General features: G+C 43.4%; 1 protein-coding gene and 1 pseudogene across 4 annotated transcripts in view; one reads left to right on the top strand and one right to left on the bottom strand.

Annotated features, from left to right (window-relative positions):
- The window catches only part of AANAT (aralkylamine N-acetyltransferase), an 88463-nt gene that overhangs the window by 38769 nt on the left and 29697 nt on the right, over positions 1-19997 (bottom strand). The window lies entirely within an intron of this gene.
- Positions 8647-15480, top strand: LOC143767921 (polymerase delta-interacting protein 3 pseudogene; annotated as a pseudogene).

Here is a 19997-nt window from a genome sequence, read left to right as displayed (position 1 = left end):
GAGAACACTAAAATGCTCGGGTGCTCATTGCTCAGGTCGAGCAAATTGGAATACTCGGGTACTCGACCTGAGCAACGAGCCCAATGTATGTCTATGGGAAACCCGAGCATTTTTGCTGCGATCCCCCCCGGGGTCCTTTTAGGGTCTAAAAACATCTGAAATCGATGGGAACAGTGTTCAAATGACATGGGAACATAATGGGGAACACCCCTGGAAGCATTTCTGACTCCTAGGCCACAGCTGTGACCAATGTTGTCAGAGTGTGACACCACTTTTACAGGTGCACACTATAACATACAGAAACAAAATGGATTTTCCTGGGAAATATGTTAAGAAACATCCTTTCCAGGGTATTCATTTGTATGTAAGGCAAAATAAAGAACCCCCCCCAAAAAAATGTACATCCACCACTTGGGCTATGTTCACACCTAGCATTTTTTGATGCGTTTTACAACTTTAGCATTGCTTTCAACCAATACAAATGCATTCACTGGGAAATGTCATTTTAACATTTAACCCCTTCATGACCTTGGGATTTTCCATTTTTCCGTGTTCGTTTTTCGCTCCCCTCCTTCCCAGAGCCATAACTTTTTTATTTTCCCGTCAATTTGGCCATGTGAGGGCTTATTTTTTGCGGGACAAGTTGTACTTTTGAACGAAATCATTGGTTTTACCATGTCGTGTACTAGAAAACGGGAAAAAAATTCCAAGTGCGGTGAAATTGCAAAAAAAGTGCAGTCTCACACTTGTTCTTTGTTTGGCTTTTTTGCTAGGTTCACTAAATGCTAAAACTGACCTGCCATTATGATTCTCCAGGTCAGTACGAGTAGTTCATAGACACCTAACATGACTAGGTTATTTTTTTATCTAAGTGGTGAAAAAAAATTCCAAACTTTGCTAAAAAAAAAAAAAAAAAAAATTGCGCCATTTTCCGATACCCGTAGTGTCTCCATCTTTCATGATCTGGGGTCGGTTGAGGGTTTATTTTTTGTGTGCCGAGCCGGCATTTTTAAAGATACCATATCGGTGCAGATACGTTCTTTTGATCGCCCGTTATTGCATTTTAATGCAATGTCGCGGCAAACAAAAAACGTAATTCTGGCGTTTCGAATTTTTTTCTCGTTACGCCGTTTAGCGATTAGGTTAATGCTTTTTTTTATTGATAGATCGGCCGATTCTGAACGCGGCGATACCAAATATGTTTAGGTTTGATTATTTTTGTATTGATTTATTTTGATTGGGGCGAAAGGGGGGTGATTTAAACTTTTATATTTTTTTTATTTTTTTCACATTTTTTTTTACTTTTTTTTAAAACTTTTGCCATGCTTCAATAGCCTCCATGGGAAGCTACAAGCTGGCACAACACGATCGGCTCTGCTACATAGTAGCGATCTGATGTTCGCTGCTATGTAGCAGAAATGCAGGTGTGCTGTGAGTGCCGACCACAGGGGGCGCTCACAGCTGCCGGGGATCAGTAACCATAGAGGTCTCAAGGACCTCTATGGTTACTATTCTGAAGCATCGCCGACCTCTGATGATGTGACGGGGGTCAGCGATGCGCTCATTTCCGACCGCCCGGCCGGAAGCGCCGGTTAAATGCCGCTATCTGCGTTTGACAGCGGCATTTAACTAGTTAATAGCGGCGGGTGAATCGCGATTTCACCCGCCGCTATTGCGGGCACATGTCAGCTGTTCAAAACAGCTGACATGTCCCGGCTTTGATGCGGGCTCACCGCGGAGCCCTGCATCAAAGCAGGGGATCTGACCTCGGACGTACTATCCAATCCGAGGTCAGAAAGGGGTTAACAACCTTAGCTGGCCATGTGATGTGTGACCCATCATCAGACACATCTTGTATCCTTTATGAAGGAGGGACTCTTAAAGTCACAAAGCCTATTTTTATAGGGGCATCAGGCGGCATTAATTAAAGGGCCATTATTAAACAGTAGGTCTCCTATACTGTTATTGCCTATTCAGTGAGTGGCTGGACTGCCAAAAATTAGGACACACCACAATACCCCTTTGACGAGACGTACAGGAGGGCCTCATGAAAAAATGTTCCCATAATAAGAAAGTGGGTCTCCCATTGTGTTTGCCTATGCATTGAATGCAAGGCCTGCCCTGCACCAAAGTTAAACCCACCCCAATAAGCCTTTGAAACCACGTACTGGATGGCCACAGGAAAACCAAGTTCACATTATTAATTTGGTTACTGCCATACCATTTGCCTATGTATTGAATGCAAGACCTGCCCTGCCCCAAAGTTACATGCACCCCAATAAGCCTTTGAACCCATGTACTGGATGGCCACATGAAAACCAAGTTCACATTATTCATTTGGTACTCCCATACTGTTTGCTTTTGCATTTAATGCAAGGCCTGCCCTGCACCAAAGTAACACGCACGCCAATAAGCCTTTGAACCGACGTCCTGATAGCTACATGAAACCAAAGTTCCCATTATTATTAATTTTGTACTCCCATACAGTTTGTCCATGAAGTGAATGCAAGACCTGCTCCAAATTAAGATGCACCACAATAACCTATAACACAGATGTCCTGGATGGCCACATGAAACCAAAGTTCCCTTTTTTTTGGTACTGCCATACTGTTAGCCTATGCATTGAATGCAAGGCCTGCCCTGCCACAAAGTTACTTGCACCCCAATAAACCTTGGAAGAGATGTAGAGGTGGGCCTCCTGAAAAAAATGTTCCCATTATTAGGAAGTGGGTCTTCCATAGTGTTTGCCTATGCAGTGAATAAAAGGCCTGCAATAAATTAAGAGGCACTGCAATGCCCCTTGAAAGAGATGTGGAGGAGGGCCTCATAAAAAAATGTTCCCACTGTAAAGGACCAGATCTCCTATACTTATAATGCCCATACACTAAGTGTATGGGCTGACAAACATTTCACCCTGGGGGGGAAACATCATCATAGTGTGTAAACTTTTTTTTGGTATGGGCATAATACACACACTTGAAAACAATAATGTGGTTTCCAACACAGTTGATGCTGGGAAGGTGTCGAGTCCTTGGATGAAGTGATCAGGAAAAGGGGCATGGTGAGGCAGGAATGGGAACGTACTGGATTATTAACAGCAGGGGCTATGGGAGGTATGAGATCCAGGATCCAGCCTGAAATGATTAGTCGTTTACCCACCCACAATTAACAGAATGTATTTGATGCCCATCAGAAGATCAGTGTAACAGATGCGCGTCGGAAGCTTGGCATAAAAGATGCCCGTGAGAAATAGGTTGCCAAAGACACAGGTGTCCGTATAAAGGGTAAGGTGCTAGATGCTGGTGAGATGCTTAATTCTAGTGTTGTAGGAAAACTAAACAAAGTGACGGTTACTCATTTAAAACTAATTTTAAAGTGGAGTGCACCGGCCGTAACTATCAACACACCAGTGGCACAAGGTTCTTCATCTTCACCCATACATCTTACCAAGAATATCCAAATGTCACATCCTAAAAATAAAATTTCCGGGGTTACAAACACTGTTAACCCCTTAATCCCATATGACGTACTACCCCATCAAGGTGACCTGGGACTTAATTCCCAGTGACGGGATAGTACGTCATATGCGATCGGCCGCGGTCACAGGGGGAGCGCGGCCGATCGCGGCCGGGTGTCAGCTGACTATCACAGCTGACATCCGGCACTATGTGCCAGGAGCGGTCACAGACCACTCCCGTCACATTTACCCCCGGCACACTGCGATCAAACATGATCGCAGCGTTCCGGGGCATAGGGAAGCATCGCGCAGGGAGGGGGCTCCCTGCGGGCTTCCCTGCGACCCTCGGAGCAACGCGATGTGATCGTGTTGCTCCGAGCGTCTCTTACCTCCTATCCCTGCAGGCCCTGGATCCAAAATGGCCACGGGGCTGCATCCGGGTCCTGCAGGGAGGTGGCTTACCAAGTGCCTGCTCAGAGCAGGCGCTTGGTAAGCCTGCAGCGCTGTAAGTCAGATCGCTGATCTGACAGAGTGCTGTGCAAACTGTCAGATCGGCGATCTGTGATGTCCCCCCCGGGACTAAGTAAAAAAAGTTTAAAAAAAAAATTCCTAAATAAAGAAAAAAATATATATATTATTCCCATAAATACATTTCTTTATGTAAATAAAAAAACAAACAATAAAAGTACACATATTTAGTATCGCCGCGTCCGTAACGACCCAACCTATAAAACTGTCCCACTAGTTAACCCCTTCAGTGAACAATATAAGAAAAAAAAAAACGAGGCAAAAAAGAACGCTTTATTATCATACCACCAAACAAAAAGTGGAATAACACACGATCAAAAAGACAGATATAAATAACCATGGTACCGCTGAAAACGTCATCTTGTCCCGCAAAAAACGAGCCGCAACACAGCATCGTCAGCAAAAAAATAAAAAAGTTATAGTTCTCAGAATAAAGCGATGCCAAAATAATTATTTTTTCTATAAAATAGTTTTTATCGTATAAAAGCGCCAAAACATAAAAAAAGATACAAATGAGATATTGCTGTAATCGTACTGACCCGAAGAATAAAACTTCAGGAATTTATCAATTTTACCAAACGTGGAACGGTATAAACGCCCCCCCCCCAAAAAAAAAGAAATTCATGAATAGCTGGTTTTTGGTCATTCTGCCTCACAAAAATCAGAATAAAAAGCGATCAAAAATCGTCACGTGTCCGAAAATGTTACCAATAAAAACGTCAACTCGTCCCGCAAAAAACAAGACCTAACATGACTCTGTGGACCAAAATATGGAAAAATTATAGGTCTCAAAAAGTGAAGACGCAAAAACTTTCTTTTAGTGTGTGACAGCTGCCAATCATAAAAATCCGCTATAAAAAATGCTATAAAAGTAAATCAAACCCCTCTTCATCACCCCCTTAGTTAGGGAAAAATAATAACATTAAAAAAAATGTATTTATTTCCATTTTCCCATTAGGGCTAGGGTAAGGGCTAGGGTTAGGGTTAGGGCTAGGGTTAGGGCTAGGGCTAGGGTTGGAGCTAAAGTTAGGGTTAGGGTTGGGGCTAAAGTTAGGGTTAGGGTTGGGGCTAAAGTTAGGGTTAGGGTTGGGGCTAAAGTTAGGGTTAGGGTTTGGATTACATTTACGGTTGGGATTAGGGTTGGGATTAGAGTTAGGGGAGTGTCAGGGTTAGGGGTGTGGTTAGGGTTACCGTTGGGATCAGGGTTAGGGGTATGATTGGATTAGGGTTTCAGTTAGAATTGGGGGTTTCCACTGTTTAGGCACATCAGGGGCTCTGCAAACGCGACATGGCGTCCGATCTTAATTCCAGCCAATTCTGCGTTGAAAAAGTAAAACAGTGCTCCTTCCCTTCCGAGCTCTCCCGTGCTCCCAAACAGGGGTTTACCTGTTGTGAACTCTGTTTTTGGGCTCCCTCTTGTGGTCACAAGTGGTACTGTGTGAGTGCTGTCTTTGGGCTCCCTCTGGTGGCTCTTTGTGTCATTCTGCAGGTCTGAGGCTGGATCAGCTGTCTCGTTATCTGTTAGCTGGTTTCCTATTTAGCTCACCTGGACTATCAGTTGTTGCCTGCTGTCGATGTATTCAGTGCTATTTTGATCTCTCCTGAATTCCTTCGCTATCAGTCTCTTCAAGAGAAGCTAAGTTTTCTGTTTGGTTATTTTTTGCTCATCAGTGTTCAATATGTTTCTTGGTTATTTATTTGTCCTTGTCCAGCTTGCTAATATGTGATTTCCTTGCTTGCTGGTAGCTCTAGGGTGCTGAGTTTCTCCCCTCACACCGTTAGTTGGTGTGGGGGTTCTTGAATTCTCAGCGTGGATATTTTGTATAGGGTTTTTTACTGACCGCACAGTTCCCTGCCTGTCTTCTGCTATCTAGTATTAGTGGGCCTCATTTGCTGAATCTGTTTTCATTTCTACGTTTTGTATTTTCCCCTTACCTCACCGTTATTATTTGTTGGGGGCTTCCTATATCTTTGGGGTCATTTCTCTGAGGCAAGTGAGGTCTTACTTTCTCTATAGGGGTAGCAAGTTTCTCAGGCTGCGTCGAGACGTCCAGGAATTTAGGCACGTTCACCGGCTACCTTCAGTGTGTTTGGTTAGGATCAGGTTTTGCGGTCAGTCCAGTTACCACCTCCCTAGAGCTCGTTCTATGTTCAGTAACTTAGCTAGTGCATTTTGTGATCCTCAGCCACTAAGGATCATAACATTTACCCCAACATATGGGGTATCAGCGTACTTGGGACAAATTGGACAACAACTTTTGGGGTCCAAGTTCTCTTGATACCCTTGGGAAAATAAAAATTTGGGGGGCTAAAAATCATTTTTGTGGGAAAAAAAAAAGATTTTTTATTTTCACGACTCTGCGTTGTAAACTGTAGTGAAACACTTGGGGGTTCAAAGTTCTCACAACACATCTAGATAAGTTCCTTGGGAGGTCTAGTTTCCAATATGGGGTCTCTTGTGGGGGGTTTCTAATGTTTGGCTACATCAGGGGCTCTGCAAATGCAACATGACGCCTGCAGACCAATCCATCTAAGTCTGCATTCCAAATGGCGCTCCTTCCCTTCCGAGCTCTGCCATGCGCCCAAACAGTGGTTCCCCCCCACATATGGGTTATCAGCGTACTCAGGACAAATTGTAAAACAACGTTTGAGGTCCAATTTCTCCTGTTACCCTTGGGAAAATACAAAATTGGGGGCTAAAAAATAATTTTTGTGGAAAAAAAAAAATTGTTATTTTCACGGCTCTGCGTTATAAACTGTAGCGAAACACTTGGGGGTTCAAAGTTCTCACAACACATCTAGATAAGTTCCTTGGGAGGTCTAGTTTCCAATATGGGGTCAATTGTGGGGGGTTTCTACTGTTTGGGTACATCAGGGGCTCTGCAAATGCAACGTGACGCCTGCAGACCAATCCATCTAAGTCTGCATTCCAAATGGCGCTCCTTCCCTTCCGAGCTCTGCCATGCGCCCAAACAGTGGTTCCCCCTAACATATGGGGTATCAGCGTACTCAGGACAAATTGTACAACTTTTGGGGTCCATCTTATCCTGTTACCCTTGTGAAAATACAAAACTGGGGGCTAAAAAATCATTTTTGTGAAAAAAAAATAATTTGTATTTTCACAGCTCTGCGTTATAAACTGTAGTGAAACACTTGGGGGTTCAAAGCTCTCAAAACACATCTAGATAAGTTCCTTATGGGGTCTACTTTCCAAAATGGTGTCAATTGTGGGGGGTTTTAATGTTTAGGCACATCAGGGGCTCTCCAAACGCGACATGGTGTCCCATCTCAATTCCAGTCAATTTTGCATTGAAAAGTCAAACAGCGCTCCTTCCCTTCCGAGCTCAGCCATGCGCCCAAACAGTCGTTTACCCCCACATATCAGGTATCAGCGTACTCAGGACAAATTGCACAACAACTTTTGGGGTCCAATTTCTTCTCTTACCCTTGGAAAAATAAAAAATTTGGGGCGAAAAGATCATTTTGTGAAAAAATATGATTTTTTATTTTTATGGCTCTGCATTATAAACTTCTGTGAAGCACTTGTTGGGTCAAAGTGCTCACCACACATCTAGATAAGTTCCTTAATGGGTCTACTTTCCAAAATGGTGTCACTTGTGGGGGTTTCAATGTTTAGGCACATCAGGGGCTCTCCAAACGCAACATGGCGTCCCATCTTAATTCCAGTCAATTTTGCATTGAAAAGTCAAATGGCACTCCTTCCCTTCCGAGCTCTGCCATGCGCCCAAACAGTGGTTTACCCCCACATATGGGGTATCAGCGTACTCAGGACAAATTGTACAACAACTTTTGTGGTCCATTTTCTCCTGTTACCCTTGGTAAAATAAAACAAATTGGAGCTGAAATAAATTTTGTGTGAAAAAAAGTTAAATGTTCATTTTTATTTAAACATTCCAAAAATTCCTGTGAAACACCTGAAGGGTTAATAAACTTCTTCAATGTGGTTTTGAGCACCTTGAGGGGTGCAGTTTTTAGAATGGTGTCAAACTTGGGTATTTTCTATCATATAGGCCCCTCAAAATGACTTCAAATGAGATGTGGTCCCTAAAAAAAAATGGTGTTGTAAAAATGAGAAATTACTAGTCAACTTTTAACCCTTATAACTCCCTAACAAAAAAAATGTTGGTTCCAAAATTGTGCTGATGTGAAGTAGACATGTGGGAAATGTTACTTACTAAGTATTTTGTGTGACATATCTCTGTGATTTAAGGGCATAAAAATTTAAAGTTGGAAAATTGCGAAATTTTCAAAGTTTTCGCCAAATTTCCATTTTTTTCACAAATAAACACAAGTTATATCGAAGAAATTTTACCACTATCATGAAGTACAATATGTCACGAGAAAACAATGTCAGAATCGTCAAGATCCGTTGAAGCGTTCCAGAGTTGTAACCTCATAAAGGGATAGTGGTCAGAATTGTAAAAATTGGCCCGGTCATTAACGTGCAACCACCCTCGGGGCTTAAGGGGTTAAAGGAATGCCAATAAATGTAGTTAACCACGACACTGGGAAACAGCAGATTTCCTATTGATAAGATAGGGATGATGGTGGTATTCGTAACAATTTTGAGCTTTCAAGAAGATAAAGATCACAGCTTCAATGTGCAAAAAAGGCCATGAATGTCTTGAAAATCTTTTTCTCTTGTGCAAACTGTACATCTTACTAAAGTGGAACAGAATGATGCATACACAGCTCCCATGTCTACTCAGCACGAGACACCTTTATTGCACACAAAGGCTCTAGCCAACATGTCACGAACACTGGCCATAAAGTAGGCCAGTTCATCAGTAGGGCCTACTCCAAAAGAGTCTGTCTTTAGCCCTTTAGAAGGGTGAAAAATTACCATTTATAATTTGCATCCAAGAGTCACAGAGGAAGATAGCGTCGAGCTTTTCTGTGTATGCGGTGCCTTGAAACGCAACTGCTTGTTGAGTTCCTGAGTTGCAGAGGTTGTGTTTGTAAGTGTTGTGAACTATACTTCTTGGCTCCCTCTTGTGGTCTTTAGTGGTTTGGCATTTGGATTGTCTTTTTCCAGGTTGGTACTCACCTGCTTCGTTAGGCCTGGGGTGTTGCTATTTAAACTTCCTGGATTCTCAGTCCAGTGCCTGGTATCATTGTAATCAGTTCATTTCTGTTTGCTCCTGTCTTCAGGTCCTGGTTCTTTGCAAGATAAGCTAAGTCCTGCTTTCTTATTTTTGTTTATTTGCATTGTTCTTATTTTTGTCCAGCTTGTACAAAATGTGATTCCTGATATCGCTGGAAGCTCTAGGGGGCTGATATTCTCCCCCCTCACCGTTAGTCGGTTTGGGGGTTCTTGGATATTCAGCGTGGATATTTTGCAGGGTTTTTTGCTGACCATATAAGTCATCTTACTATCTTCTGCTATTTAGTCAGTGGGCCTCTCTTTGCTAAAATCTAGTTCATTCTTACGTTTGTCTTTTCTTCTTGCCTCACCGTTATTATTTGTTGGGGGCTTGTATTACTTTGGGGTCTTTTCTCTGGAGGCAAGAGAGGTCTTATTTTCCCTGATAGGGTTAGTTAGTTCTCCGGCTGGCGCGAGACGTCTAGGATCAACGTAGGCACGTTCCCCGGCTACTGTTAGTGTTTGTGCTAGGATCAGGTATATGGTCAGCCTAGTTACCACTTCCCTATGAGCTGGTATTTATGTTTGCAGACTTTGCTTTAATCTCTGAGATCCCTTGCCATTGGGATCATAACAGTATGCCAGGCCTTTAATAGTTAATGCATTGCTGAAGTGGGATTAAAAGAAAAGAAGTTCTGAGTTTTGTTTTTTTGTTTTTTCCTTTCTTCCTCCCCTTTATCTCTGAGTGGCTTGAAGCTTTGCTGCAGACATGAATGTTCAGACCTTGATTACTAGTGTGGATCAGCTTGCTGCACGAGTGCAGGGCATTCAGGATTTTGTTATTAGCAGTTCCATGTCAGAGCCTAAGATACCTATTCCTGAGCTGTTCTCTGGGGATCGATTTAAATTTAGGAATTTTAGGAATAATTGTAAATTATTTCTATCTTTGAAACCTCGTTCGTCTGGAGATTCAGCTCAGCAAGTTAAAATTGTTATCTCCTTCTTGCGTGGTGACCCTCAGGATTGGGCTTTCTCGTTGGCGCCAGGAGATCCGGCATTGGCGGATGTTGATGCGTTTTTTCTGGCGCTCGGATTGCTTTATGAGGAGCCTAATCTTGAAATTCAGGCAGAAAAAGCTCTACTGGCTATCTCTCAGGGCCAGGATGAAGCTGAGGTGTACTGCCAAAAATTTCGGAAATGGTCCGTGCTTACTCAATGGAATGAATGTGCGCTGGCCGCAAATTTCAGAAATGGCCTTTCTGAAGCCATTAAGAATGTGATGGTGGGTTTTACAATTCCTACAAGTCTGAATGATTCTATGGCGCTGGCTATTCAGATTGATCGGCGTTTGCGGGAGCGCAAATCCGCTAATCCTCTCACGGTGTTGTCTGAACGGACACCTGCCTCAATGCAATGTGATAGAATCCTGACTAGAACCGAACGACAAAATCATAGACGTCAGAATGGGTTGTGTTTTTACTGTGGTGATTCTACACATGTTATATCAGCATGCTCTAAACGCCTAACCAAGGTTGTCAGTCCTGTCACCATTGGTAATTTGCAGCCTAAATTTATTTTGTCTGTGACTTTAATTTGTTCATTGTCTTCCTACCCTGTTATGGCGTTTGTGGATTCAGGTGCTGCCCTGAGTCTTATGGACTTTTCGTTTGCCAAGCGCTGTGGTTTTGTTCTGGAGCCTTTAAAAGTTCCTATTCCTCTCAGAGGAATTGATGCTACGCCATTGGCGGAAAATAAACCGCAGTATTGGACACAAGTGACCATGTGCATGACTCCTGAACATCGGGAGGTGATTCGTTTTCTTGTTCTGCATAAAATGAATGATTTGGTCGTTTTAGGTCTGCCATGGTTACAGACCCATAATCCTGTTTTGGATTGGAAGGCTATGTCTGTGTCGAGTTGGGGTTGTCAGGGAATTCATTGCGATTCTCCACCGGTGTCTATTGCTACTTCTACTCCTTCAGAAGTTCCTGAGTATTTGTGTGACTATCAGGATGTATTCAGTGAGTCCAGGTCCAGTGCTCTTCCTCCTCATAGGGACTGTGACTGCGCTATAGATTTGATTCCTGGCAGTAAATTTCCTAAGGGACGATTATTTAATTTGTCTGTACCCGAGCATGCCGCGATGCGTTCTTATGTCAGGGAGTCTTTGGAGAAGGGGCATATTCGTCCATCCTCTTCCCCTCTTGGTGCGGGATTCTTTTTTGTGGCCAAGAAAGACGGGTCTTTGAGACCTTGTATAGACTATCGGCTTCTGAATAAAATCACTGTTAAGTTTCAGTATCCTTTGCCACTATTGTCAGACTTGTTTGCTCGGATTAAGGGTGCCAAGTGGTTCACCAAGATAGATCTTCGTTCTGCGTACAACCACATTGTGCGCATTAGGCAGGGAGATGAATGGAAAACTGCATTCAATATGCCCGAAGGTCATTTTGAATACTTGGTGATGCCCTTTGGGCTCTCTAATGCCCCTTCAGTGTTTCAGTCCTTTATGCATGATATCTTCCGGAAGTATCTGGATAAATTTATGATCGTTTATCTGGATGATATTCTGGTTTTTTCTGATGATTGGGATTCTCATGTAAAGCAGGTCAGGATGGTGTTTCAGGTTTTGCGTGATAATGCTTTGTTTGTGAAGGGCTCAAAGTGTCTCTTTGGAGTGCAGAAGGTTTCCTTTTTGGGTTTTATTTTCTCCCCTTCTGCTGTGGAGATGGACCCAGTCAAGGTCCGAGCTATTCATGATTGGACTCAACCCACGTCTGTTAAGAGTCTTCAGAAGTTCTTGGGGTTTGCTAATTTCTACCGTCGCTTTATCGCTAACTTTTCTAGCGTTGTTAACCCTTTGACGGATATGACCAAGAAAGGTTCTGATGTGGCTATTTGGGCTCCTGCAGCCGTGGAGGCCTTCCAGGAGCTGAAGCGCCGGTTTACTTCGGCGCCTGTTTTGTGCCAGCCTGATGTCGCACTTCCCTTTCAGGTTGAAGTGGATGCTTCTGAGATCGGTGCTGGGGCTGTTTTGTCGCAGAGAGGCTCTGGTTGCTCTGTGATGAGACCATGTGCCTTTTTCTCTAGGAAGTTTTCGCCTGCTGAGCGGAACTATGATGTTGGTAATTGGGAGTTGTTGGCCATGAAGTGGGCATTTGAGGAGTGGCGTCATTGGCTCGAGGGTGCTAAGCATCGTGTGGTGGTCTTGACTGATCACAAAAATCTGATGTATCTCGAGTCTGCTAAGCGCCTGAATCCTAGACAGGCTCATTGGTCATTGTTTTTCTCTCGTTTTGACTTTGTGGTTTCGTACCTGCCTGGTTCGAAGAATGTTAAGGCTGATGCTCTTTCTAGGAGCTTTGTGCCTGACTCTCCTGGAGTCTCGGAGCCAGCTGGTATTCTTAAAGAGGGAGTAATCGTGTCGGCCATATCTCCTGATTTGCGACGTGTGTTGCAGAGATTTCAGGCTGGTAGACCTGACTCTTGTCCACCCGACAGACTGTTTGTTCCTGATAAATGGACCAGCAGAGTCATTTCCGAGGTTCATTCCTCGGTGTTGGCAGGGCATCCGGGAATTTTTGGTACCCGAGATTTGATGGCTAGGTCCTTTTGGTGGCCTTCCTTGTCACGGGATGTGCGGTCATTTGTGCAGTCCTGTGGGACTTGTGCTCGGGCTAAGCCTTGTTGTTCTCATGCTAGCGGGTTGCTTTTGCCCTTGCCCGTCCCGAAGAGGCCTTGGACACACATTTCCATGGATTTCATTTCTGATCTTCCGGTGTCTCAAGGTATGTCTGTCATCTGGGTGGTGTGTGATCGTTTTTCCAAGATGGTCCATTTGGTACCCTTGCCTAAGTTGCCTTCCTCTTCCGATCTGGTTCCTTTGTTTTTTCAGAATGTGGTTCGTTTACACGGCATTCCGGAGAATATCGTGTCCGACAGAGGATCCCAGTTTGTGTCCAGATTCTGGCGATCTTTTTGTGCTAAAATGGGCATTGATTTGTCGTTTTCATCTGCCTTTCATCCTCAGACTAATGGTCAAACGGAGCGAACTAATCAGACACTGGAGGCTTATTTAAGATGTTTTGTTTCTGCGGACCAGGATGATTGGGTGACCTTCTTGCCATTGGCTGAGTTTGCCCTTAATAATCGGGCTAGTTCCGCTACCTTGGTTTCGCCATTCTTCTGCAACTCTGGTTTTCATCCTCGTTTCTCCTCGGGTCATGTTGAGTCTTCTGACTGCCCTGGGGTGGAATCCGTGGTGGATAGGTTGCAGCGGATTTGGAATCATATGGTGGACAACTTGAAGTTGTCACAGGAGAAGGCTCAGCGTTTTGCCAACCGCCGCCGCAGTGTGGGCCCCCGACTTCGTGTTGGGGATTTGGTTTGGTTGTCTTCTCGGTATGTCCCTCTGAAGGTCTCCTCTCCTAAGTTTAAGCCTCGCTTTATTGGTCCTTATAAAATTTTGGAAGTTCTTAACCCGGTTTCTTTTCGTTTGGATCTTCCTGTGTCGTTTGCCATTCACAACGTGTTCCATAGGTCTTTGTTGCGGCGGTACGTTGTGCCTGTGGTTCCTGCTGTTGAGCCTCCTGCTCCGGTGTTGGTTGAGGGCGAGTTGGAGTACGTGGTGGAAAAGATCTTGGATTCTCGTCTCTCTAGACGGAGGCTTCAGTATTTGGTCAAATGGAAGGGCTATGGTCAGGAGGATAATTCCTGGGTGGTCGCCTCGGATGTTCATGCGGCCGATTTGGTTCGTGCCTTCCACGCTGCTCATCCTGATCGCCCTGGTGGTCTTGGTGAGGGTTCGGTGACCCCTCCTTAAAGGGGGGTACTGTTGTGAACTATACTTCTTGGCTCCCTCTTGTGGTCTTTAGTGGTTTGGCACTTGGATTGTCTTTTTCCAGGTTGGTACTCACCTGCTTCGTTAGGCCTGGGGTGTTGCTATTTAAACTTCCTGGATTCTCAGTCCAGTGCCTGGCATCGTTGTAATCAGTTCATTTCTGTTTGCTCCTGTCTTCAGGTCCTGGTTCTTTGCAAGATAAGCTGTCCTGCTTTCTTATTTTTGTTTATTTGCATTGTTCTTATTTTTGTCCAGCTTGTACAAAATGTGATTCCTGATATCGCTGGAAGCTCTAGGGGGCTGATATTCTCCCCCCTCACCGTTAGTCGGTTTGGGGGTTCTTGGATATTCAGCGTGGATATTTTGCAGGGTTTTTTGCTGACCATATAAGTCATCTTACTATCTTCTGCTATTTAGTCAGTGGGCCTCTCTTTGCTAAAATCTAGTTCATTCTTACGTTTGTCTTTTCTTCTTGCCTCACCGTTATTATTTGTTGGGGGCTTGTATTACTTTGGGGTCTTTTCTCTGGAGGCAAGAGAGGTCTTATTTTCCCTGATAGGGTTAGTTAGTTCTCCGGCTGGCGCGAGACGTCTAGGATCAACGTAGGCACGTTCCCCGGCTACTGTTAGTGTTTGTGCTAGGATCAGGTATATGGTCAGCCTAGTTACCACTTCCCTATGAGCTGGTATTTATGTTTGCAGACTTTGCTTTAATCAATGAGATCCCTTGCCATTGAGATCATAACAGTAAGAAAGGAAGACGCAGTTTGTTTCTACAAAAAATACAACAGATACCTAGATGGACAACCAATGAAATGCAATCTTCCATTGAATGGTAGTGTGATCACATCAGAACAGCCCATTAAGTGACACTCCATCAAAGAAGGAAGGTAAATCTAGAAGAAATACAACCTCCTCTTTCAGTGTTGCTTAAAATCCTACAGCTGAAGTTGATCTTGATACTATCTTAAAAGCACTCTTTAACACATGCAATTTGTCCTTTTTGTTTTATTGTTTTTTAGGCACTGTGATGGACTCGGACTCAACTAACCTTATTGATTTATAGACTACCGATTATTTTCAACTCTATGATAAACATGAATAATTCAAGCATATTGGGTAGTCCTTTCTTTACTTCACCTGCTCGTCTTTGCTTCCTCCAGATCTATAATTTATAGTCTGACTCATTATTTCACCCCCCCTGGTACACCCATTTTTGTTTATTGTTTTGTTCTATTGTTATAGTTTTATTTTTGACATATTTGAGATACATGGACTGGTACCTCTATCTTACTACTTTACTAGAAATTTGTATGCAGAAATCTCTTTTGACACTGCTAGGCAGGAATTGGAGACTAGATGTTACTGGATTGTTTCCACATGCATTCAATTTCAACTTGCTCCTGCTTGATTAATGTTCATGTATTCTTTGTCTTGTTCTTGGATTTTGAAAATTTGAAAATAAACATTAAAAAAAAAAAAAAAAACACTCTTTAAATCCTCTGGGCAATCATCAGTCATCCAACTACCTGCATTTCAGATTAAGTTCTGATGACACCAAAACAACTTGGAGACTGTAATAAGAGAGATTCACAATTCACATATGGGTCCAGAGACTACTTTAAATAAAAAAACTTCAGTTTTCTATTTGGTTTAAGTTTAGCTCTGATGATCAACAGCAGGTAGTTGCTGTTTGAAAGAGTCTGCCATCAGACATTGGACAATTTCTCCTGTTCCCAGCATTGTTGTACAGTTCATCTTCGTTGTGGACCAGTTGCGCTATTGCATCATGAATTTCCATTTTCACCTTGCTCTAGTATTGTGATACAGCACAATTGTGGTTGTACAGTTCTGTCAAGGGAGGCTAACTAAATGTTGAATAACGTTTAAATTTCTTCAATAATCTGTTTCAACTTAAAAGATAAGCTTTGTTGTTTTGTAGTTTTAATATCTGGATTCCTACAAATGGATCTGAAGACCTTCATATTCCTTTAAATGGGGGGAATTAATAAATGTCCACCTACTGTGTTTTAGACAAAGTTATTATGCCTAATTAATGTTACCACACAGTACAAATGTAATCCAGAGCTGTTCAATCTTAGGTAATAGTTATTGTCCTGCGGCTGAAGCATTTAGTGAGATCTGTGATCTGAAGACAGAGAAATGCTGAAGGGAAATAGATCACGGTAATGGTGATCTAAATACAGAGATGTGTACAGAGGAATACTGGAAGGACACAGATTGTGGTTTTCTATCAACTTCATCTGCTTTTATGTAATTACTGGTAATTAAAATAAAGTTTCTCTAGTGTTGGCAGGATGCAGTGCCATACCACGACTATCTATTTGCTCTTCCTGTCCAAGCTGTAATTTTTCATAAATTGATATTTATCTCTGCTCCTCATTGAGAGGGGGGAAGACAAAAGAAACGATAGGTGAGCAATGCTGAGACCACAAACACGCCTTTGCAAACAATAATGTGGCTATTGCATCACGGAACACGTTCACCCTGGTGTTATAGTGGTAGTGTCACAAGAGACGTGGAGGATCTGTGGTATCCCACAAAGTGGCCATTTCTATGGGATACCGGATATATTATGTGTTTTCATATAAATGCTGTGTATTTTTATGTTGACTCGGCATTTTAAATACTTTGTGAGACCTGCTGACAAGCAGCATAAAAAGGGTTAATCTTCTCCTCCCAGCCTCGATCAGGTGACCCAGCTCTGTTTTAATCTGCTGAAGGTTTCAGGCCTCCATATAATTGTTTTGGTTGTGTCTTAGCCTACTTATTCACACAATTTTTTCATCCCCAAAAATATAAAAAAAACAGCCAAGATATTTGAAAGTGGCCTATCTCCGTCAGATGTCTCATCTATCTGTGGGCAAAAAATTGTGGCATTTGAGTCCTCCATTGAACTGTTTTTCTGGTGTCTTCCCATAGTTATTGACTCCAGTTTCCTTAAAAAAAAATTTCCAACAGGACAGATATTTTAAACTGTGGTTTACGCGCACACGGATCACATATCATTTGGCCATTTGTAGTGAACGTGGAAAATATTGTAGTCCATTTAAAATGGCCAAGGAACGTGGCAAGAGACGGGGAAGTGGACATGATGATGCATGCAGAGGCCGAGGCCATGGGCAAGCTGAAATTGGGCCACAACAAACACCCACATCTTCTTGCTCCACCGTCCTATCCAAATTACTAGGGGACCGCAGCAACACATTGAAGCCAACACAACTATTGAAGCCAGAGCAGTGTCAAAAGTTTGTTGGTTGGATAGCGGATAATACTTCCAATCACTTTGCCGCAACCACCAGAACCCTGTCTTCCACATGGTCAAGTCTGAGTAGCCTTGGGTCTGGATCGCATATTCCTCACCCTGTGCCTCCTTCCTCCCACCATGCCGAGTGCCTGGAGACAACTGATCTGTTGTGAATTCTGCTCTTGGGTTCCCTCCGGTGGTTGTTGATAGTAATGCAGTTGTCCCTGGGTTGCAATCCTGGGTAGGTGTCCCTGCTGATTGCAGCTCTGACTGGGATATTTAGGTGTGCAGGATTCATTAGCCCTTGCCAGTTGTCCATTGTTCTTGGAGGTTTTGCATCTCTGTCTGGTTCCTCCTGTCCTGCTGCCAAATCAGCAAAGATATGTGTCTGTTTTTTGTTTCTACAGCACACATGCTGTGTGCTTTGCAATTCAGTGCTGTTCATGGTTTTTTCTTGTCCAGCTTAGACTGTGTTTGGATATTTTCAGTCAAGTTGGATTCTCAGGAGAAGCAGATATACATTCCATGTCTTTAGTTAGATGGTGGAATTTTTGTATTATCTGCTGTGGATATTTTTAGGGTTTTAATACTGACCACTTAGTATTCTGTCCTATCCTTTCCTATTTAGCTAGCGTGGCCTCTTTTGCTAAATCCTGATTTCTGCCTGCGTGTGTCTTTTCCTCTAATACTCACAGTCAATATTTGTGGGGGGCTGCCTATCCTTTGGGGTTCTGCTCTGAGGCAAGATAGAATTCCCATTTCCATCTATAGGGGTATTTAGTCCTCCGGCTGTGTCGAGGTGTCTAGGATGTGTTAGGTACACCCCACGGCTACTTCTAGTTGCGGTGTCAGTTTAGGGTTTGCGCTCAGTACAGGTTCCACCTACTCCTGAGAAAGTCCATGCGGCTCCAAGGTCACCAGATCATAACTGTTGTGAATTCTGTTCTCCCTCTGGTGGCTACTGGTGGTACCGGCTGACTTCTGTCCCTTATTTCCAGTTCACCTGTTCCCATCAGGAAATGGGAGTTTCCTATATAGTCTGGCTTCTCAGTCATTCTAGTGCCGGCTATCAATGTTACCAGAGCTCCTCTGTTGCTTGCTACCTGCTCCTAAATCTGCTGATTCAGCTAAGTTGGATCTTTAGTATTTTTTTGTATGTTTTGTCCAGCGTGCATTTATATGAATCTTGCTGCTGGAAGCTCTAGAGAACTGAAATGACCACTCCGGTGTCATGAGTTGATATCGGAGTTAAGGTAATTTCAGGATGGTATTTTGTAGGGTTTTGAGTTGACCGCGAAGTCCTCTTTTGTATTTTCTGCTATCTAGTTAGTGGGCCTCTCTTTGCTAAACCTGTATTCATACTGCGTACGTGTTTTCCTCTCAACTAACCGTCATTATATGTTGGGGGCTGCTATCACTTTTGGGGTTTCCCTGGAGGCAAGCCAGGTCTGTGTTTTCCTCTATTAGGGGTAGCTAGATCTTCGGCTGGTGCGCGACATCTAGGGATAAAACGCAGGTATGTTCCCCGGCTATTGTTAGTTGTGCGTTAGGTTCAGCATCGCGGTCAGCTTAGATTCCATCATCCTAGAGCTAGTCCTGTTATTTACTACTTCCCTGCCATTGGGAATCATGACAGTATAGCCGGCCCAGGTATTGGCTGAAGAAGGAGAAAAAAGAAGTTTCCTGACACCTTTTTTTTTTTTTTTTTTTTTGTGTTCTGAAGTTCTGTCTAGCCATAATTGCAGCCTGCTGCTTTTTTCTCCTCTTAATCCCTGAATGGCTCAGGTCTCAGCTGTTGAAAAATGGATATCCAGAGTTTAGCTTCAAATCTGGATAATCTTGCTTCTAAGGTGCAAAATATACAAGACTTTGTCATACATGCTTCTATGCCTGAACCTAAAATTCCTATGCCAGAGTTTTTTTCTGGAGATAGATCTCGTTTTTTGAATTTCAAGTACAATTGTAAATTGTATCTGTCTCTAAGACCTCACTCCGCTGGAGATCCTGCTCAGCAGGTTAAGATTGTTATTTCCTTGTTGCGGGGTGACCCCCAGAATTGGGCATTTGCATTGGCGCCAGGGGATCCTGCGCTGCTCAGTGTTGATGCGTTTTTTCTGGCGTTGGGGTTGCTCTATGAGGAACCTAATTTGGAGATTCAGGCAGAAAAAGCCTTGATTGCCCTCTCTCAAGGGCATGATGAAGCTGAAATATATTGTCAAAAATTTCGAAAATGGTCTGTGCTTACTCAGTGGAATGAGTGCGCCCTGGCGGCGAATTTCAGAGAGGGTCTCTCGGACGCCGTTAAGGATGTCATGGTGGGGTTTCCTACGCCCACAGGTCTGAATGAGTCCATGACAATGGCTATTCAGATTGACCGGCGTTTGCGGGAGCGCAAACCTGTGCACCATTTGGCGGTGTCCTCTGAGCGGGCTCCGGAGAATATGCAATGTGATAGAATTCTGTCCAGAAGCGAACGACAGAATTACAGGCGTAAAAATGGGTTGTGCTTCTATTGTGGTGATTCTGCTCATGTTATATCAGCATGCTCTAAACGCACAAAAAAGGTTGATAAATCTTTTGCAATTGGTACTTTGCAGTCTAAGTTTATTTTGTCTGTGACCTTGATTTGTTCGTTATCTTCTATTACCGTGGATGCCTATGTGGATTCTTGCGCCTCCCTGAGTCTTATGGATTGGTCCTTTGCCAGACGCTGTGGGTTTAGTCTAGAGCCTTTGGAAGTTCCTATTCCTTTAAAGGGTATCGACTCTACACCACTGGCTAGGAATAAACCACAATACTGG

Source organism: Ranitomeya variabilis, chromosome 4 (assembly GCF_051348905.1).
Source record: "Ranitomeya variabilis isolate aRanVar5 chromosome 4, aRanVar5.hap1, whole genome shotgun sequence".
In the NCBI taxonomy this organism is placed as follows: Eukaryota; Metazoa; Chordata; class Amphibia; order Anura; family Dendrobatidae; genus Ranitomeya; species Ranitomeya variabilis.
This window is presented reverse-complemented; position numbering and strand designations above follow the sequence as displayed.